General features: G+C 47.6%; 2 long non-coding RNA genes across 8 annotated transcripts in view; one reads left to right on the plus strand and one right to left on the minus strand.

Annotated features, from left to right (window-relative positions):
- Window positions 1–525: 525 nt before the first annotated feature.
- LOC146760875 (uncharacterized) lies at window positions 526–5,592 on the minus strand. 3 transcript variants are annotated; one of them, XR_014945032.1, is made up of 2 exons: window positions 4,956–5,592; window positions 526–1,240 (listed from the first exon to the last, which is right to left on the minus strand). It is a non-coding gene; the product is annotated as an uncharacterized LOC146760875 (long non-coding RNA). The 3 variants fall into 3 exon arrangements; XR_014945031.1 differs by lacking the exon at window positions 4,956–5,592 and adding an exon at window positions 2,126–2,151; XR_014945033.1 differs by lacking the exon at window positions 4,956–5,592 and adding an exon at window positions 1,744–2,064.
- Window positions 5,593–5,597: 5 nt separating this feature from the next.
- LOC146760876 (uncharacterized) overlaps window positions 5,598–21,599 on the plus strand; it is a 38,494-nt gene continuing 22,492 nt past the window's right edge. Inside the window, exons 1-3 of one of the 5 annotated variants that reach the window (XR_014945029.1) lie at window positions 5,598–5,732; window positions 7,575–7,721; window positions 8,740–9,279. This is a non-coding gene — a long non-coding RNA (uncharacterized LOC146760876). The other 4 variants (XR_014945028.1, XR_014945030.1, XR_014945027.1 and 1 more) reach the window with 4 other exon arrangements.

Consider the following 21,599-nt stretch of genomic DNA (forward strand, 5'->3'; position numbering starts at 1 on the left):
GGGAACAGAACTCATTGGCGTGTCACATTCCTGTCTTGATTTCCTTGGCTTCACCATGGCCACAGCTTATAGGACTGGTCATAGATCAGCTTCCAAAGCCCCTTTTTTTAAAGGAGATGCCACAAAGCTGTACTGCCTGGTGGTGTTGTTGATCAGGTAGTAGAGAGCATTCAAAAGGCTCCAAATGATGCATTATAGAAAGCTGCAGCCACATCATGAATCCCTTCCCCTGCCCCCATCCCCAAATCCATCACCAATCAACCCCTCCATCCACGGCCCCAAATCCCCCCCTTCCATTTCTAGGAACCAATGAAGCTACATTGTGTGCCTCCGGTGGCACAGTGGTTAAGGACGCCACTTTGCAACACCAGAGGCCCGGGTTCAAATCCCCCCTGTGACGCAAGTGGTAGAAGTGCCGCTCTGCTACACAGGAGGCTCAAATCCTGGGGGTTGGACTCGATGATCTCTAAGGTCCCTTCCAACCCGCATGAGACTGTGATACTCTGATACATCCATGGCCCCAGATCCATCTCCAATGAACCTTTATTCACAGCCCCAAATTCATCCCTCCATTTAGAGGAACCAATGAACCCCTTTATCCACAGCCCCAAATCCATCTCCAATGTACCTCCACCCATGACCCCAAACCCATCACCAATGAACCTTCATCCACCACCCCAAATCCATCCCTTCCATTTATAGGAACCAACGAACCCCTTCATTGATGGCCCCAAATCCTTCCCTTCCATTTATAGGAACCAATTAACCCCTCCATCCCATCCCCAACCCCCCACTTCCCCCTTCAGCCTCAACGCACAGAACTGACACATTGTGGGCCTAAAAATGAACCCAAAATCCAAACCCTAAATAAACAGGCCCAAAATGATGCAAAATGAACCCAAAACCAGACCCCAAATTAAGCCGTGGGGCTTCCAAACTCCACCTCAGCACCTTCCCACCTTTGGCTGCTTGATGCCCCCCATGGCAGCAGCTCTCCTGCCCTGCTGCAGCCTGTAGAGCATCTCCCCCCGGTTCCTCCTCATCTTTTCCTCATAGCTTTGGCCCTTTAAGGTCACGACGTCGCCATATTCCTCCTTCAGCTTCTTCATCACAGCCTTCAGTTCCCCTTCGTACCTCGTGAGCTCTGCGTTCAGCTGTTGCCGTGTCTCACCAGGCCATGATGGGAGCCCATGTTGGCCTTGGAAGCCATTGGGGTTGGAGTCTGGGATCCCACGTTGACCTATAAAGAAGCCATTGGGGTTGGAGTCACGGCCACCCAGGAGGGGGGTTGAAGGCAGAGCACAGATGAGGGTCCTGCATCCTGAAGGAGCATCTGGTACAGAGCAGACACATCTGAAGGATGAGCTCCAGCATGGCTGACACCAACAAGGAGCAACCCAGGATGAGCAAGAACGGCCCCAGGGTGGGAACTGCCTCTGGACAGACATGCAGTGACACTGAAGGTACACGTGCCCACAGCCCCCAAGGGAGCGGTGCTGCAGCCAGTCTTGGGATGGAAATGGCACTTTCCATCTGCCACCTCCATCCTGCCCAGCAGTGGGAGGGGTGCCAGGAAGCAGCAGATGCAGAGTGTGACCTGCTTTTATTTTAATCTCCAGAGCGAGTTGCCGTCTGGGATGCGGTGGCCGCCTTTGTATGAGAGAATCATGGAACAATTGGAGCAGGAAGGAACCCCAAAAGGGCACCCGGTCCCACCGCCCTGCGGGGAACAGGGACACCTACCTCCAGATGAGGTTGCTCTGAGCCTGGTCCAGCCTGGCCTTGAAAGCCTGTCTGGGCACCCACCACCTCTCTGGGCAAGACATCCCAGTGCCTCACCACCCTCCAGCCAAATCCTTCTTCCTCCCATCCAAAGCCAATCTTCCCTCTTTCTGCCTGAAACTGTTTCCCCTCCTCCTATCCCAAGTGACCCTGCTAACAGCTTTAGAAAGCCTTCATGCAGCATGAAAACATGCCTGTGAGCAAACAAGCAGAGAGAGCAGCAAGGATTGCTGTTGCACTGCGTCACGCCGCTCACTGCCCTCTCCTCCCTTACCAACTCCCCAAAATAAAGCCCACCCCCCCCCCTTCAATATATACTCATTAATAACACACACACACACACCCTTTATATAGAAACCCGGAACGCAGTGTTGGGTGCGGCGCAGCCCCGGGGCAGGAAGCGCTGATGATGGGAGGGGGCCGGGCCATATACACTCATATGGGCCCGCCCCTAAGCTCTGCCCCCCTGCACGGAAGGACACAAAGTTCCCCTGTCGTGGCTCTGGGTGACCACTAGGGGGCGCCGTAGGCATAAAGATTGCCCCCCACGCCCCTTCCCCTTCAACCCAATTTGGTTCCAAAGAGACCCCCCCGCCCCCCCCATTAAACTGGGGTCTTAGAGTGCCCCCACTGACTCCAAATACCTCCCCCAACCCACCCTATAGACCCCAAACCCACCCCACTGCACCCTAATCCCACCCCACAGCCCCCAAACACCCCCCCAAGCCCACCTTAAAACCCCCAAAGTCCACCCCATAACCCCCAGATACCCCCCAAACCCACCCTATGGCCCCAAAATCCACCCCTCAGCCCCCAAATACTCCCTTAAACCTACAATATAGACCCCAAACCCACCCCACTGCACCCTAATCCCACCCCACAGCCCCCAAACACCCCCCAAGCCCACCTTAAAACCCCCAAAGGCCACCCCATAACCCCCAGATACCCCCCAAACCCACCCTATGGACCCCAAATCCACCCCTCAGCCCCCAAATACCCCCTTAAACCCACCCTATGGATCTCAAATCCACACCTTAGCTCCAAAATACCCCCTTAAACCATGCTGGAGCCTTGGGGGCGGCTGTTGGCGGCCCTCAGCCCACAAACCTCTTCCGCTCCCTCTGCCGTTCCCCCCCCTCCGCCCCACGCAACCAGGTCAGGCCTCTCCGGTCTCCACTCCCCCTTCCCCCCATTATCCCCAATGGGTCCGTGCCGTAACCCGCTCCCCCGGAGGGAACGCGTGCTCTGCGGAAATGAGTCCCCTGGGAAACGCGATCCGCTTCACTGGCGTTCCGCCCTTGCTTTGGTTCCTACGGCCTACAGAGCCGGAGGAAGGCGATCCCGGGAAGGGGGGGGGGTGGTGTCCTCAGAGGAGTGGGGACGTGTCAGCTGTGTCTCCACGGAGGGCTGTGTGTCCCCCCCCTACAGGTGGAGCTGCTGCTGCTGCTGCTCGTGTACCCCCGTGGGCGCCCCCCCCCACCACCCAAAACGAAGGGGGGCTGCGGGGATACCTGAGAGTATTGGCTCGGGCGCCCGGCCCCCCCCGGCCCAAAGCGTGCAGCCGCTACCTGCGGCGTTTGGCTGCCCGGAGCCTGGGGGGGTTACGGGAGGGCTTTGGCATGATGGGGAGCCCCGGAGGGGGGTTACGGCTTTGCCTCCGTTTGGAGCCCGACAACGCGACCCCCCCTCATCGCCTCCACATCCTGCCGGTGCTGCTGCAGGTGGGGGGGGGGGGGCTCAGGGCTGATCGGTGCGGTTGGAGTCGGGGGGAGCAGAATTAAGGCTCACCCTGCGGCCCTCCCGGTTTCCCCCCCACCCCCCACTCCTCCCGGTCAATGCCCTATTCAGCTCCTAAGGCCCCGGGCGATGGGGGGTGTCTCCGACTCCTCTTTGCCCCCCCTTCCTTTACCCGTAGCGGCTCAATTGCGACCCTCCCCCCACCTTGGGATGCCTCCAGGCGACGCCGTATGTTCGACTCCATGTGGGAAACGCTGGGAGTGGGACCCGAAAGCCAGTTGGTGTGAGAAGGGGCTCGGCCCCCCGCCGTCATCACCCCCTTCATGTTGGATGAAGGGGACGGAGATGGGGGGTGGGTGGCGGCCACCTCGTTGCCCCCCCGTGGTCTGGCCATAGGAAATAATTCATCTCGATGGTTTTCTTATGGATTCATTTGCTTCCTCGAGGTTGTCCTGACATTTGGCAATTTCCTTCAGTAGCGTTTTGAGCCTTTTCACTTCTGCATCCTTCTGCTGTAGAAATATCACATTCCAAACAGGACGAACCAGATCATTTTAGAAACAATTACAAGCCAAGTTGCATTTTGGTGTTAAAAACAGCCATAGACTCATAGAATAGCCTGGGTTGAAAAGGACCACAGTGTGCAGGGTCTCCAACCAGCAGACCAGGCTGCCCAGAGCCACATCCAGCCTGGCCTGGAATGCCTCCAGGGATGGAGTATCCACAACCTCCATGGGCAACCTGTTCCAGTGTGTCACCACCCTCTGTGTGAAAAACATCAACCTAATATCCAACCTAAACGTCCCCATATAACTTTAAAACCATTCCCCCTTGTCTTATCACTATCCACCCTTGTAAACAGCCATTCCCCTGCCTGTTTATATGCTCCTTTCAAATACTAGAAGGCCACAGCGAGGTTTCCCTGGAACCTTCTCTTCTCCAAGCACAACAAGCCCAGTTCCCTCAACCTGTCCTCACAGGAAAGGTACTCCAGCCCTCTGATCATCTTACTGGCCCCCCTTAGCGTTATTTGCAATTCTCTTTTGCCTTCCTGCAAGCACACCTGCTTCAGGGCACATTTCATCCCACTGTTAGGCCTTGTAAGAAGCACTATGGCAAGTCCATATGCAGAAAACACTGGCATTCCATTCACTAACTGAGAAACTATTCTGCCCTTGCTCCTGACTCTTGTCCCTGCCTCCTCCTGCACTGGGCAGTGTTTGTGGGCAATGAAAGAAATACCCACATTCTGGAAAATACAGACAAAAAAGAAACAGGCAGAAAAGCGGCACTAATACTTTGTCACTGGTGGGAATCTCCACAGAAAGTGCTGTGCTAAAGGTGTGAGGTTAAGGGATCATCACTGTCACGATAAAAGTCACAGCATGGAAGATTTAGCGATGGCGTGCTGACTAGAAGGAAAAAACAACACTTACCTTGGAGCTTGTTCATTTTCTCTCCTATCATCGGATATCTTCTCATCATCTACGTAGCTCTGAGGTTGGCCAAAGCCTGTTGCCATGAGCTTTGCTAAACGCAACAGTGCTGTGGCTCAGAGGTATTACACCGGCACATAGCATAGGAGAACTCCATAACCCAAGTGTCAAGGGAAGAAGAAAGGGGAACTGTTACAATTAATTACGTTAACTAAATTGATAATTGTAGGCTTCTTGTCACACACTACTGCCTACAGCAAAACAGCACAGATGTTGACAACTGTGATTTCTGCATACAAGCAACCACTCGAGGCTGAGCACACTCTCCTGTCCCTTTGCCATGTCTAGAAAGACCCAGAAGAGCTCAGTGTTCTCTTGCTGTTAGTTTACATCCTCCAAGCACTTCCAAAGGCACGCTACTCTGTAGAAAAAGCTGAGCTTATCAGAAAGTTTGTGCAGGAAGAAGGCAGCAGTATCAGTGCACGTCATCCTGGGGGATCTGAAAGCATTTGTGAAGAGAACAGGGAAAGAAGAGGGAAGAGAGCAAAACCAACAGGCACTAGCACTGCTGCCCACAGGGGGCGGGGCTTGAGGCAGGGCCTGTGCCAGAGGGGGGCCTGGCACAGTTAGGGCCAGCTCAGGGCCCAGAGCAGAGGGGGAGCAGGCAGAGGCAGGGCCTTGGGGCCCAGGATGGAGGAGGACCAGGCACAGCTGGGGCCAGCTCAGGGCCCAGAGCAGAGGGGGACCAGGCACAGCTGAGGCCACTGCAGGGCCCAGGTGAGAGGGGAACCCAGCACAGTCGGGGCTGCTTTGGGGCCTGGGCCGGAAGGGGGCCGGGCACAGCCAGGGCCTATCCCCCTTTTTTGCACATATGAAATGCTCCCAGCTGTGCTGCACAGCAGAACATCTTTCAATGGAGATGAAAGCCTGTGAAATGAAAGAATCCTTTCTTATTTCTTTCACATTTGTGTTTGTTGACTGCAGTTCCAACCAGGTGGACTCGCAGTGTCTTGCAAGTGCCACCTGGAAGCAGGTACAGACTGGAGACACAGCACCCTCAATGTCCAGGTGAGTAACAGCAGCCAAGGAGGCCTTTGGGCTCTGCAGGGTCCAAGTGTGGAGCATTACACACAGGAGCAGCTGAGTATAAAGACAGTGGCAGAGCTGCAGAGCTTGCCATAGTAGGGAGGCACAGTGGCTCAGCTCATTTCCCACAGTAACACAGGAAATAAGAGCCATGAGGGAAATGCAGATGCCTTCTGCCCCCATCAGAGGGGAGGAATGAGCTGCACTTCCACAGAGACATTCCTCTCACAGCCACTCACACCTCAGGTGTGGAGGGACGAGCTGGGGCTGCTGGTGGCAGCTGTGGAACACTGCCATCTGTGGTGCTCCATCCTACCTTGGAGGTGAGCATGTAGAGCTGAGGACCTTTGTCACTGCACAAATGACTGCAAGCAGAGATGTAGCAGAGGGAACATAAAGCATTTAATAACTTATACAAAGCAATGAGTAATAGAAATGACAATATTTCCAACCAAATATCCCCCATCCTAACAGTCATATCTGATCTCTACAATCCCACCCAAACAATTTCCCAGCCCCCTCCAATTCCTCCTCACTATCCCACCCCTGAATTTCCCTCCCCCAATTCCCACACAGTAATTGCCCACACTAATTACCAGCATGCAGGGCATGGGGAACACCTGTTCCTTGTGTGCAGACACCTGGAAAAAAAAGAAGTGGCAGGGAACTGGGGGTCTGTAGCAGGTTGTGGAGGCTCTGCATAGAACGTAACCCCAGACCACAACCCCATCAGCTGCTGGAGCAGCATCATCCCTGTCATTGGGGGATGTTGCCAGTGGTGGACAGGGACACAGGGAGAAGCCACACCTTGGTGTAGCTCTGATCTGCTCATGTCCAGTCCAATCCTCTATAGCACTTTCCATCTTCTGTCCTTTGTTCTTAACCGTATCCTTCCTTCTCTTCTGCTCTTTTCCTTTCCTTTAGTTGTCTTACCTGTATCTGCTTTTCCCCTCTTCTGTTCTTTTACTGCTCTGGTCAGCATCCAGTGTCTGCACCGCAACTCTAGGTTTTGGGATGGAGAAAGGTACACAGGGCATAGATTTGTACAAGAAAAGCTCTCTTGCTGTGCCCAACAGATGACAAAAAGGAACCCTCAGGACCACAAAGGCAGCTTGTTTCTCCAAAGGCCACAGCGTAAGCTCGTGTAACTGGGAAGGACTCTGTTATACATCTCCTAAAAGTGCCTTTGAATTAATAATTTTCTGGTCTTGTTTCCAATTGTTGCTCAGAGGAAATGAGGTTTTTATCCTTGTATCTTTGCAGGAAGACAGAGGAGGGAACCTGTCTGGTGAAATGCTCAGGTGCTGTTTCCTTCCTTGCACCAACAGCCTGTTTGTGTCCATGCGATGCCAGTTTTCCTCCTGACAGTTTCTACCGGTCCTTCTCCGAGTCCTTCTGCTAAGCACTGCTATTTCTGTATCCTCGGGGCCCTGTTAGGACTAAAAAGAGGAGCGGATAACAGATGGAAGGATCTGGCCTTCTGCTGGGTGAAAGCCGCCTGCATGTCCTGTTCCTGCTTTCTCTTTTCCCCAGGTGGCATTGTGCTTCCCAAGGAGCATATGGACCTTTTAGATGGGAGTGCGCAGCAAGGAACACATGGGGTCTCAGCTTCCTTCCTGCTCTACATCTGAGTGAGGGACACTGTGACCTGCTCAGGAGGCAAGATGTCATGTCAGGGAGGTGTGTTTTCCTTGTTGTTTTTTATCATCTGTGCTTTGCTTTGCTGTGTTATTTTTTTTCCTTTGCAGTTCTATGGTTTTCTTTCCTATTTGGTGTTTTCTATGTCGTGTTTCTTTTTGTTTTTTGTTTTTTGTTTTTTGTTTTTTGTTTTTTTATGTTTTTTTCTGTTTTTCCTTGTCTTAGTTTTTTTTCTTTTGTTTGATTTATTATTTTTTCTTTGCTTTTATTATTATTATTTTTTTTAATTCTGTGTTATTTCCTAAAATCCTTCATGGTTTATTTGTTGTTGTGTTTTTCATCTATGTTTTGCTATTTTTCTTTATATACGCTGTATGAGAACTGTTGAATCACAGTCTGAGCCACTGATTATCACCTAGGGAAGGGACCTGGTCAGCCCTGGTTAGTGCAGGTGAGGGCAATGCAGCTGAGTGACTGGAAGGGATGGAGCCTGGCTGCACCTCTCTTACAGCTCATTTTTGAAGGCTGACTGCCACTGGGTGGAATTTTTTTTGATGGTTTCTCCTCTGTGGAGTTTGTTCTGTGCACTTCCATCCTCAGTGGTGGGTGAGCCATTCTTTCCTTACCTTTGTAGTATATTCACACTGTGCTAGTCTTTCTGTTGTTACAGATAGTATGTGTTTTTTTTTCTATTTGTTTTCTGTGTTTTTTTAAACTTTGATTCCCTGGTTTTTGGCTTGCTTTTTTTCTTTATATTTCTTTTTTTTTTTTTTTTCTTTTTCTTTTTTTTTTTTTTTTTGCTGTGTCCTATTCTGCTTTACGGTGACATTTGCAAGAGACTGTGAATTCTCCTGGTTCAAATTGCAGTTGGCTTAATCAAATGTGTAAGAAATATATAAGGGCTGCTGAGGCCAGGCTGGAGTTGCATTTCTTTATGAACTGGGGTGTTGCTGCGGATGCGTTTCTCTCCTGTTTTGTCTCTTTTGCGGCTGTTCAAGAATATTAGATTGTGCTATGTCAGTGTTTGTTGCCATCCTGCTTTCTCTTCTCTGTCTTGCAGGTCAGCTTGTGCTAGAAGTCAGTGGTATCACTGTATGAATGGAGGTCAGTTTAGGAGCAGCTGCTGATGGAAGGAATCAAGACCAGGCTAATAAATGGAAGCATCTCCTGGTAAGGTGTCAGAGGTGGCAGTAATGATGTCTGTCATCGTTAAAACCAGAGGGCAGGCTCATCCGAGTGCTTGCTGACTGATACTTCGGAGTATCTCGTTCTCCAGCTGAACGATAAGAAAGCTAAATATGCTGAGCCATTACAGCTTGTGCTGAAGTTGTGAATGTGCTCCCAGATGTTTCCTTTAGTGGTAAATCATGTTCTGGCACTGTGGTAGTCCTATCTCTGTCATGATCTGGAGCACCGTGTGTTGTTGCGAGCCTTGTGTGCCTGTTTCCATGAACCTTGCTTTCTTTCTCTCTTCAGAGTAAGGGCAGGGTGCTTCCTTGCTTTTGGTGGATTCATCCAGGAGGCTGTTAGAAGGCCAAATGCAATGTTCATTACATGGAGGGACAGGATGGGAATGGACTGTCGTTGCCACCAGGCAAAAGTGAGTTTCTTATGTCATGAATGATATAATTTTGATTATTCTGAGCAGTTGCAGTGTGGTAGAGGATGTCACGAAACCATTTATTTGGGAGCGCAGGGAAGAGTCATGAGAACCGAAACCGTAGTTTCTGTTTTGGCTGTCAAAATGGTGGAGTTTCTTTGGGAGGGCAATAGCTGGGCTTCCTGTTAGCAGGCCCCCTCTGAGAGATTGGGCTTTGCTTCCTGCTTTGCTGTGCCTACCTGCCTGCTCCCTGTGCTTGTTCCTTTTACATTTCAGTGCTTCTTTTCCCTTGCTTTGATGATTTTCCCTTTCATGCTTCTTTTCTCTTTCAGTGCTGCCTTTGCCCTTTATGTACTCCTTTTCCCTATCAGTGTTACTTTATGCTGTTCCTTTCCCTTTCAGGGCTGCTTTTCCCTTTCAGGGCTGCTTTCCTTTGCTTATTTTCTTTTTCAGGGCTCCTTTTCCCTTTCAGGGCTCCTTTTCCCTTTCAGGGCTCCTTTTCTTTATCAGTTCTGCTTCTCCCTTTCAGGGCTGCATTTTCTTGTTCCTTTTCCATTTCACTGCCGCTTTTCCCTTTCACTGCCGCTTTTCCCTTTCATGCTGCTTTTCCCTATTAGTCTTGCTTTTCCCATTCATTGCTGCTTTTCCCTTTTATTCTTGCTCTTCCCCTTCACTGCTGCTTTTCCCTTTCACTGCTGCTTTTCCCTTTTCACTGCTGATTTTCCTTTCACTACTGATTTTCCCGTTTAGTCTTGCTTTTCCCTTTTAGTCTTGCTTTTCCCTTTCAGTCTTGCTTTTCCCTTTCACTGCTGCTTTTCCCTTTCACTGCTGCTTTTCCCTTTCACCGCTGCTCTTCCCTTTCACTGCTGCACTTCCCTTTCTCTGCAGCTTTTCCCTTTCTCTGCTGCTTTTCCCTTTTAGTCTTGCTTTTCCCTTTCACTCGTGCTTTTCCCTTTTAGTCTTGCTTTTCCCTCTTAGTCTTTCTTTTCGCTTTTAGTCCTGCTTTTCCCTTTCACTGCTGCTTTTCCCATTCACTGCTGCTCTTCCCTTTCACTGCAGCTCTTCCCTTTCACTGCTGCTTTTCCCTTTCACTGCTGTTTTTCCCTTTTTAGTCTTGCTTTTCCCGTTCACTCTGCTTTTCACTTTCACTGCTGCTTTTCCCTTTCACTGTTGCTTTTCCCTTTCACTGCTGCTTTTCCCTTTCACTGCTGATTTACCCCTTCACTGCTGATTTTCCCTTTCACTGCTGCTTTTCCCTTTCACTGCTGCTTTTCCCATTCACTGCTGCTTTTCCTTTTTATTCTTGATTTTCCCTTTCACTGCTGCTCTTCCCTTCCCCTGCTGCTTTTCCCATTCACTGCTGCTCTTCCCTTCCACTGCTGCTTTTCCCTTTTAGTCCTGCTTTTCCCTTTTAGTCTTGCTTTTCCCTTTCTCTGCTGCTTTTCCTTTCTCTGCTTCTTTTCCCATTTACTGCTGCTTTTCCCATTCACTGCTGCTTTTCCCTTTCACTGCTGCTTTTCCTTTTTATTCTTGATTTTCCCTTTCACTGCTTCTTTTCCCATTCACTGCTGCTTTTCCTTTTTATTCTTGCTTTTCCCTTTCACTGCTGCTTTTCCTTTTTATTCTTGCTTTTTCCTTTCACTTCTGCTTTTCCCTTTCACTGCTGCTTTTCCCTTCCCCTGCTGCTTCTCCCTTTCACTGCTGCTCTTCCCATTCACTGCTGCTTTTCCCTTTCACTGCTGCTCTTCCCTTTCACTGCTGCTTTTTCCTTTCACAGCTGCTTTACCGTTTCACTGCTGCTTTTCCCTTTTAGTCTTGCTTTTCCCTTTTAGTCTTGCTTTTCCCTTTCACTGCTTCTTTTTCCTTTCACTGCTGCTTTTCCCTTTCACTGCTGCTTTTCCCTTTCACTGCTGATTTTCCCTTTCACTGCTACTTTTCCCATTCACTGCTGCTTTTCCCTTTCATATCTGCTTTTCCCTTTTAGTCTTGCTTTTCCCTTTCTCTGCTGCTTTTCCCATTCACTGCTGCTTTTCCCTTACACTGCTGCATTTCCCTTTCACTGCTGTTTTCCCTTTCACTGCTGCTTTTCCTTTTTATTCTTCCTTTTCCTTTTCACTGCTGCTTTTCCTTTTCACTGCTGCTTTTCCCTTTCACTGCTGCTTTTCCCTTTTAGTTTGCTTTTCCCTTTCTCTGCTGCTTTTCCCATTCACTGCTGCTTTTCCCATTCACTGCTGCTTTTCCCATTCACTGCTGCTTTTCCCTTTTAGTCCTGCTTTTCCCTTTCACTGCTGCTTTTCCCATTCACTGCTGCTCTTCAATTTCACTGCAGCTCTTCCGTTTCACTGCAGCTCTTGCCTTTCACTGCTGCTCTTCCCTTTCACTGCTGATTTTCACATTCACTGCTGCTTTTCCCTTTCACTGCTGTTTTTCCCTTAGTCTTGCTTTTCCCGTTCACTCTGCTTTTCCCTTTCACTGTTGCTTTTCCCTTTCACTGCTGATTTCCCCCTTCACTGCTGCTTTTCCCTTTCACTGCTGCTTTTCCCTTTCACTGCTGCTTTTCCCTTTCACTGCTGCTTTTCCATTTCACTGCTGCTTTTCCCTTTCACTGCTGCTTTTCTCTTTCACTGCTACTTTTCCCATTCACTGCTGCTTTTCCCTTTCACTGCTGCTTTTCCCTTTTTGTCTTGCTTTTCTCGTTCACTCTGCTTTTCCCTTTCACTGCTGCTTTTCCCTTTCACTGCTGCTTTTCCCTTTCACTGCTGCTTTTCCCTTTCACTGCTGCTTTTACTTTTTATTCTTGCTTTTCCCTTTCACTGCTGCTTTTCCCTTTCACTGCTGCTCTTCCCTTTCACTGCTGCTCTTCCCTTTCACTGCTCCTCTTCCCTTTCACTGCTGCTCTTCCCTTTTACTGCTGCTCTTCCCTTTCACTGCTGCTCTTCCCTTTCACTGCTGCTCTTCCCTTTCATTGCTCCATTTCCCTTTCACTGCTGCTTTTTCCTTTTAGTGCTGCATTTCCCTTTCACTGCTGCTTTTTCCTTTCACAGCTGCTTTACACTTTCACTGCTGCTTTTCCCTTTTAGTCTTGCTTTTCCCTTTTAGTCTTGTTTTTCCCTTTCACTGCTTCTTTTCCCTTTCACTGCTGCTTTTCCCATTCACTGCTGATTTTCCCTTTCACTGCTGATTTTCCCTTTCACTGCTACTATTCCCATTTACTGCTGCTTTTCCCTTTCACTTCTGCTTTTCTCTTTTAGTCTTGCTTTTCCCTTTCTCTGCTGCTTTTCCCATTCACTGCTGCTTTTCCCTTTCACTGCTGCTTTTCCCTTTCACTGCTGCTTTTCCTTTTTATTCTTGCTTTTCCCTTTCACTGCTGCTTTTCCCTTTCACTGCTGCTCTTCCCTTTCACTGCTGCTTTTCCCTTTTAATCCTGCTTTTCCCTTTCTCTGCTGCTTTTCCCTTTTATTCTTGCTTTTCCCTTTCAATCGTGCTTTTCCCTTTTAGTCCTGCTTTTCCCTTTCACTGCTGCTTTTCCCATTCACTGCTGCTCTTCCATTTCACTGCAGCTCTTCCCATTTCACTGCAGCTCTTGCCTTTCACTGCTGCTCTTCCCTTTCACTGCTGATTTTCACATTCACTACTGCTTTTCCCTTTCACTGCTGCTTTTCCCTTTCACTGCTGCTTTTCACTTTCACTGCTGCTTTTCCTTTTTATTCTTGCTTTTCCCTTTCACTGCTGCTTTTCCCTTTCACTGCTGCTCTTCCCTTTCACTTCTGCTCTTCCCTTTCACTGCTGATTTTCCCTTTCACTGCTGATTTTCCCTTTTAGTCTTGCTTTTCTTTTTCAGTCTTGCTTTTCCCTTTTAGTCTTGCTTTTCCCTTTCACTGCTGCTTTTCCCTTTCACTGCTGCTCTTCCCTTTCACTGCTGCACTTCCCTTTCTCTGCTGTTTTCCCTTTTAGTCTTGATTTTCCCATTCACTCGTGCTTTTCCCTTTTAGTCTTGCTTTTCCCTTTCACTCGTGCTTTTCCTTTTTAGTCCTGCTTTTCCCTTTCACTGCTGATTTTCCCATTCACTGCTGCTCTTCCTTTTCACTGCTGCTTTTCCCTTTCACTGCTGCTCTTCCCTTTCACTGCTGCTCTTCCCTTTCACTGCTGCTCTTCCTTTTCACTGCTGCTCTTCCCTTTCACTGCTGCTCTTCCCTTTCACTGCTGCTCTTCCCTTTCATTGCTCCATTTCCCTTTCACTGCTGCTTTTTCCTTTTAGTGCTGCATTTCCCTTTCACTGCTGCTTTTTCCTTTCACAGCTGCTTTACACTTTCACTGCTGCTTTTCCCTTTTAGTCTTGTTTTCCCTTTTAGTCTTGTTTTTCCCTTTCACTGCTTCTTTTCCCTTTCACTGCTGCTTTTCCCATTCACTGCTGATTTTCCCTTTCACTGCTGATTTTCCCTTTCACTGCTACTATTCCCATTTACTGCTGCTTTTCCCTTTCACTTCTGCTTTTCCCTTTTAGTCTTGCTTTTCCCTTTCTCTGCTGCTTTTCCCATTCACTGCTGCTTTTCCCATTCACTGCTGCTTTTCCCTTTCACTGCTGCTTTTCCCTTTCACTGCTGCTTTTCCTTTTTATTCTTGCTTTTCCCTTTCACTGCTGCTTTTCCCTTTCACTGCTGCTCTTCCCTTTCACTGCTGCTTTTCCCTTTTAATCCTGTTTTTCCCTTTCTTTGCTGCTTTTCCCTTTTATTCTTGCTTTTCCCTTTCAATCGTGCTTTTCCCTTTTAGTCCTGCTTTTCCCTTTCACTGCTGCTTTTCCCATTCACTGCTGCTCTTCCATTTCACTGCAGCTCTTGCCTTTCACTGCTGCTCTTCCCTTTCACTGCTGATTTTCACATTCACTGCTGCTTTTCCCTTTCACTGCTGTTTTTCCCTTTCACTGCTTCTTTTCCCTCTCACTGCTGCTTTTCCCTTTCACTGCTGATATTCCCTTTCACTGCTGCTTTTCCTTTTTAGTCTTGCTTTTCCCTTTACTGCTGCTTTTCCATTTCACTGCTGATTTTCCCTTTCACTGCTGATTTTCCCTTTTAGTCTTGCTTTTCTTTTTCAGTCTTGCTTTTCCCTTTTAGTCTTGCTTTTCCCTTTCAGTCTTGCTTTTCCCTTTCACTGCTGCTCTTCCCTTTCACTGCTGCACTTCCCTTTCTCTGCTGTTTTCCCTTTTAGTCTTGATTTTCCCATTCACTCGTGCTTTTCCCTTTTAGTCTTGCTTTTCCCTTTCACTCGTGCTTTTCCTTTTTAGTCCTGCTTTTCCCTTTCACTGCTGATTTTCCCATTCACTGCTGCTCTTCCTTTTCACTGCTGCTTTTCCCTTTCACTGCTGCTCTTCCCTTTCACTGCTGCTCTTCCCTTTCACTGCTGCTCTTCCCTTTCACTGCTGCTCTTCCCTTTCACTGCTGCTCTTCCCTTTCACTGCTGCTCTTCCCTTTCACTGCTGCTCTTCCCTTTCACTGCTGCTCTTCCCTTTCATTGCTCCATTTCCCTTTCACTGCTGCTTTTTCCTTTTAGTGCTGCATTTCCCTTTCACTGCTGCTTTTTCCTTTCACAGCTGCTTTACACTTTCACTGCTGCTTTTCCCTTTTAGTCTTGTTTTCCCTTTTAGTCTTGTTTTTCCCTTTCACTGCTTCTTTTCCCTTTCACTGCTGCTTTTCCCATTCACTGCTGATTTTCCCTTTCACTGCTGATTTTCCCTTTCACTGCTACTATTCCCATTTACTGCTGCTTTTCCCTTTCACTTCTGCTTTTCCCTTTTAGTCTTGCTTTTCCCTTTCTCTGCTGCTTTTCCCATTCACTGCTGCTTTTCCCTTTCACTGCTGCTTTTCCCTTTCACTGCTGCTTTTCCTTTTTATTCTTGCTTTTCCCTTTCACTGCTGCTTTTCCCTTTCACTGCTGCTCTTCCCTTTCACTGCTGCTTTTCCCTTTTAATCCTGTTTTTCCCTTTCTTTGCTGCTTTTCCCTTTTATTCTTGCTTTTCCCTTTCAATCGTGCTTTTCCCTTTTAGTCCTGCTTTTCCCTTTCACTGCTGCTTTTCCCATTCACTGCTGCTCTTCCATTTCACTGCAGCTCTTGCCTTTCACTGCTGCTCTTCCCTTTCACTGCTGATTTTCACATTCACTGCTGCTTTTCCCTTTCACTGCTGTTTTTCCCTTTCACTGCTTCTTTTCCCTCTCACTGCTGCTTTTCCCTTTCACTGCTGATATTCCCTTTCACTGCTGCTTTTCCTTTTTAGTCTTGCTTTTCCCTTTACTGCTGCTTTTCCATTTCACTGCTTCTTTTCCCTTTCACTGCTGATTTTCTCTTCCCCTGCTGCTTTTCCCTTTCACTGCTGCTCTTCCCTTTCACTGCTGCTTTTCCCTTTCACTGCTTCTTTTCCCTCTCACTGCTGCTTTTCCCTTTCACTGCTGATATTCCCTTTCACTGCTGCTTTTCCTTTTTAGTCTTGCTTTTCCCTTTACTGCTGCTTTTCCATTTCACTGCTGATTTTCCCTTTCACTGCTGATTTTCCCTTTTAGTCTTGCTTTTCTTTTTCAGTCTTGCTTTTCCCTTTTAGTCTTGCTTTTCCCTTTCAGTCTTGCTTTTCCCTTTCACTGCTGCTCTTCCCTTTCACTGCTGCACTTCCCTTTCTCTGCTGTTTTCCCTTTTAGTCTTGATTTTCCCATTCACTCGTGCTTTTCCCTTTTAGTCTTGCTTTTCCCTTTCACTCGTGCTTTTCCTTTTTAGTCCTGCTTTTCCCTTTCACTGCTGATTTTCCCATTCACTGCTGCTCTTCCTTTTCACTGCTGCTTTTCCCTTTCACTGCTGCTCTTCCCTTTCACTGCTGCTCTTCCCTTTCACTGCTGCTCTTCCCTTTCACTGCTGCTCTTCCCTTTCACTGCTGCTCTTCCCTTTCACTGCTGCTCTTCCCTTTCACTGCTGCTCTTCCCTTTCACTGCTGCTCTTCCCTTTCACTGCTGCTCTTCCCTTTCATTGCTCCATTTCCCTTTCACTGCTGCTTTTTCCTTTTAGTGCTGCATTTCCCTTTCACTGCTGCTTTTTCCTTTCACAGCTGCTTTACACTTTCACTGCTGCTTTTCCCTTTTAGTCTTGTTTTCCCTTTTAGTCTTGTTTTTCCCTTTCACTGCTTCTTTTCCCTTTCACTGCTGCTTTTCCCATTCACTGCTGATTTTCCCTTTCACTGCTGATTTTCCCTTTCACTGCTACTATTCCCATTTACTGCTGCTTTTCCCTTTCACTTCTGCTTTTCCCTTTTAGTCTTGCTTTTCCCTTTCTCTGCTGCTTTTCCCATTCACTGCTGCTTTTCCCTTTCACTGCTGCTTTTCCCTTTCACTGCTGCTTTTCCTTTTTATTCTTGCTTTTCCCTTTCACTGCTGCTTTTCCCTTTCACTGCTGCTCTTCCCTTTCACTGCTGCTTTTCCCTTTTAATCCTGTTTTTCCCTTTCTTTGCTGCTTTTCCCTTTTATTCTTGCTTTTCCCTTTCAATCGTGCTTTTCCCTTTTAGTCCTGCTTTTCCCTTTCACTGCTGCTTTTCCCATTCACTGCTGCTCTTCCATTTCACTGCAGCTCTTGCCTTTCACTGCTGCTCTTCCCTTTCACTGCTGATTTTCACATTCACTGCTGCTTTTCCCTTTCACTGCTGTTTTTCCCTTTCACTGCTTCTTTTCCCTCTCACTGCTGCTTTTCCCTTTCACTGCTGATATTCCCTTTCACTGCTGCTTTTCCTTTTTAGTCTTGCTTTTCCCTTTACTGCTGCTTTTCCATTTCACTGCTTCTTTTCCCTTTCACTGCTGATTTTCTCTTCCCCTGCTGCTTTTCCCTTTCACTGCTGCTCTTCCCTTTCACTGCTGCTTTTCCCTTTCACTGCTGATATTCCCTTTCACTGCTGCTCTTCCCTTTCACTGCTGCTTTTCCCTTTCACTGCTGATTTTCCCTTTTATTCTTGCTTTTCTTTTTCAGTCTTGCTTTTCCCTTTTAGTCTTGCTTTACCCTTTCAGTCTTGATTTTCCCTTTCACTCGTGCTTTTCCTTTTTATTCCTGCTTTTCCCTTTCACTGCTGCTCTTCCATTTCACTGCTGCACTTCCCTTTCACTGCTGCTCTTCCCTATCACTGCTGCTCTTCCCTATCACTGCTGCTCTTCCCTTTCACTGCTGCTCTTCCCTTTCACTGCTGCTCTTCCCTTTCTCTGCTGCTTTTCCCTTTCACTGCTGCTTTTACTTTTTATTCTTGCTTTTCCCTTTCACTGCTGCTTTACCCTTTCACTGCTGCTTTTCCCTTCCCCTGCTGCTTTTCCCTTCCCCTGCTGCTTTTCCCTTTCACTGCTGCTTTTCACTTTCACTACTGCTCTTCCCTTTCACTGCTGCACTTACCTTTCTCTGCTGCTTTTCCCTTTCTCTGCTGCTTTTCCCTTTCTCTGCTACTTTTCCCTTTCACTGCTGCTTTTCCAATTCACTGCTGCTTTTCCCTTTCACTGCTGCTCTTCCCTTTCACTGCTGCACTTCCCTTTCACTGATGCACTTCCCTTTCTCTGCTGCTTTTCCCATTCTCTGCTGCTTTTCCCATTCACTGCTGCTTTTCCCATTCACTGCTGCTGTTCCCTTTTAGTCTTGCTTTTCCCTGTCACTACTGCTTTTCCCTTTCTCTGCTGCTTTTCACTTTTATTCTTGCTTTTCCCTTTCACTAGTGCTTTTCCCTTTTAGTCTTGCTTTTCCCTTTTAGTCTTTCTTTTCCCTTTTAGTCCTGCTTTTCCCTTTCACTGCTGCTTTTCCCATTCACTGCTGCTCTTCCATTTCACTGCAGCTCTTCCCTTTCACTGCAGCTCTTGCCTTTCACTGCTGCTCTTCCCTTTCACTGCTGATTTTCACATTCACTGCTGCTTTTCCCTTTCACTGCTGTTTTTCCCTTTCACTGCTTCTTTTCCCTCTCACTGCTGCTTTTCCCTTTCACTGCTGATATTCCCTTTCACTGCTGCTTTTCCTTTTTAGTCTTGCTTTTCCCTTTACTGCTGCTTTTCCATTTCACTGCTGCTTTTCCCTTTCACTGCTGCTTTTCTCTTCCCCTGCTGCTTTTCCCTTTCACTGCTGCTCTTCCCTTTCACTGCTGCTTTTCCCTTTCACTGCTGATATTCCCTTTCACTGCTGCTCTTCCCTTTCACTGCTGCTTTTCCCTTTCACTGCTGATTTTCCCTTTTATTCTTGCTTTTCTTTTTCAGTCTTGCTTTACCCTTTCAGTCTTGATTTTCCCTTTCACTCGTGTGTTTCCTTTTTATTCCTGCTTTTCCCTTTCACTGCTGCACTTCCCTTTCACTGCTGCACTTCCCTTTCACTGCTGCTCTTCCCTTTCACTGCTGCTCTTCCCTTTCACTGCTGCTCTTCCCTTTCACTGCTGCTCTTCCCTTTCACTGCTGCTCTTCCCTTTCTCTGCTGCTTTTCCCTTTCAATGCTGCTTTTACTTTTTATTCTTGCTTTTCCCTTTCACTGCTGCTTTACCCTTTCACTGCTGCTTTTCCCTTCCCCTGCTGCTTTTCCCTTCCCCTGCTGCTTTTCCCTTTCACTGCTGCTTTTCACTTTCACTGCTGCTCTTCCCTTTCACTGCTGCACTTACCTTTCTCTGCTGCTTTTCCCTTTCTCTGCTGCTTTTCCCTTTCTCTGCTACTTTTCCCTTTCACGGCTGCTTTTCCAATTCACTGCTGCTTTTCCCTTTCACTGCTGCTCTTCCCTTTCACTGCTGCAGTTCCCTTTCACTGATGCACTTCCCTTTCTCTGCTGCTTTTCCCATTCTCTGCTGCTTTTCCCATTCACTGCTGCTTTTCCCATTCACTGCTGCTGTTCCCTTTTAGTCTTGCTTTTCCCTGTCACTACTGCTTTTCCCTTTCTCTGCTGCTTTTCCCTTTTATTCTTGCTTTTCCCTTTCACTAGTGCTTTTCCCTTTTAGTCTTCCTTTTCCCTTTTCGTCTTTCTTTTCCCTTTTAGTCCTGCTTTTCCCTTTCACTGCTGCTTTTCCCATTCACTTCTGCTCTTCCCTTTCACTGCTGGTCTTCCCTTTCACTGTTGCTCTTCTTTTTCACTGCTGCTTTTCCCTTTCACTGCTGCTTTTCCCCTTTACTGCTGCTCTTCTCTTTCACTTCTGCACTTCCCTTTCTCTGCTGCTTTTCCCATTCCATGCTGCTTTTCCCTTTCTCTGCTGGTTTTCCTATTCACTACTGCTTTTCCCATTCACTGCCGATTTTCCCATTCACTGCTGCTTTTTCCTTTTAGTCCTGCTTTTCACTTTCTCTGCTGCTTTTCCCTTTTAGTCTTGATTTTCCCTTTCACTCGTGCTTTTCCCTTTTCATCTTGCTTTTCCCTTTCACTCGTGCTTTTCCTTTTTATTCCTGCTTTTCCCTTTAACTGCTGCTCTTCCCTTTCACTGCTGCTCTTCCCTTTCACTGCTGCTCTTGCCGTTCAGTGCTGCTCTTCCTTTTCACTGCTGCTCTTCCCTTTAAATGCTGCATTTCCCTTTCACTGCTGCTTTTTCCTTTTACTGCTGCTTTTCCCTTTCACTGCTGCTTTTTCCTTTCACTGCTGCTTTTCCCTTTTAGTCTTGCTTTTCCCTTTCACTCATGCTTTTCCCTTTTAGTCTTGCTTTTCCCTTTCACTGCTACTTTTCCCATTCACTGCTGCTTTTCCTTTTCACTGCTGCTTTTCCCATTCACTGCTGCTGTTCCCTTTTAGTCTTGCTTTTCCCTTTCACTAGTGCTTTTCCCTTTTAGTCTTGCTTTTCCCTTTTAGTCTTTCTTTTCCCTTTTAGTCCTGCTTTTCCCTTTCACTGCTGCTTTTCCCATTCTCTGCTGCTCTTCCCTTTCACTGCTGCTCTTCCGTTTCACTGCTGCTTTTACCTTCCCCTGCTGCTTTTCCCTTGCCCTGCTGCTTTTCCCTTTCACTGCTGCTTTTCCCTTTACACTGCTGCTCTTCCCTTTCACTGCTGCTTTTACCTTTCACTGCTGATATTCCCTTTCACTGCTGCTTTTCCCTTTCACTGCTGCTTTTCCCTTTCACTGCTGCTCTTCCCTTTCACTTCTGCACTTCCCTTTCTCTACTGCTTTTCCCTTTCTCTGCTGCTTTTCCCATTCTCTGCTACTTTTCCCAGTCACTGCTGCTTTTCCCATTCACTGCTGCTGTTCCCTTTTAGTCTTGCTTTTCCCTTTCACTACTGCTTTTCCCTTTCTCTGCTGCTTTTCCCTTTTAGTCCTCCTTTTCCCATTCACTGCTGCTTTTCCCAGTCACTGCTGCTCTTCCCTTTCACTGCTGCTCTTCCCTTTCACTGCTGCTCTTCCCTTTCACTGCTGCTCTTCCCATTTAGTCTTGCTTTTCTTTTTCAGTCTTGCTTTTCCCTTTTAGTCTTTCTTTTCCCTTTTAGTCCTGCTTTTCCCTTTCACTGCTAATTTTCCCTTTCACTGCTGCTCTTCCCTTTCACTGCTGCTCTTCCCTTTCACTTCTGCATTTCCCTTTCACTGCTGCTTTTCCCTTTCTCTGCTGCTTTTCCCTTTCTCTGCTGCTTTTCCCTTTCTCTGCTGCTTTTCCCTTTCTCTGCTGCTTTTCCCATTCACTGCTGCTTTTCCCATTCACTGCTGCTTTTCCCTTTCACTCGTGCTTTTCCTTTTTAGTCCTGCTTTTCCCTTTCACTGCTGGTTTTCCCATTCACTGCTGGTTTTCCCTTTCACTGTTGCTTTTCCCTTTCACTGCTGCTCTTCCCTTTCACTGCTGCTTTCCCCTTTCACTGCTGATTTTCAATTTCACTGCTGATTTTCCCTTTTAGTCTTGCTTTTCTTTTTCAGTTTTGCTTTTCTCTTTTAGTCTTGCTTTTCCATTTCAGTCTTGCTTTTCCCTTTCACTGCTGCTTTTCCCTTTCACTTCTGCTTTTCCCTTTCACTGCTTCTTTTCCCTGTTAGTCTTGTTTTTCCCTTTCACTGCTGCTTTTCCCTTTCACTGCTGCTTTTCCCATTCACTGCTGCTCTTCCATTTCACTGCAGCTCTTGCCTTTCACTGCTGCTCTTCCCTTTCACTGCTGATTTTCACATTCACTGCTGCTTTTCCCTTTCACTGCTGTTTTTCCCTTTCACTGCTTCTTTTCCCTCTCACTGCTGCTTTTCCCTTTCACTGCTGATATTCCCTTTCACTGCTGCTTTTCCTTTTTAGTCTTGCTTTTCCCTTTACTGCTGCTTTTCCATTTCACTGCTGCTTTTCCCTTTCACTGCTGATTTTCTCTTCCCCTGCTGCTTTTCCCTTTCACTGCTGCTCTTCCCTTT

The sequence above is a fragment of the Coturnix japonica genome, chromosome 4 (genome assembly GCF_054131305.1).
Source record: "Coturnix japonica strain WE chromosome 4, WE-NBRP24, whole genome shotgun sequence".
NCBI lineage: Eukaryota > Metazoa > Chordata > Aves > Galliformes > Phasianidae > Coturnix > Coturnix japonica.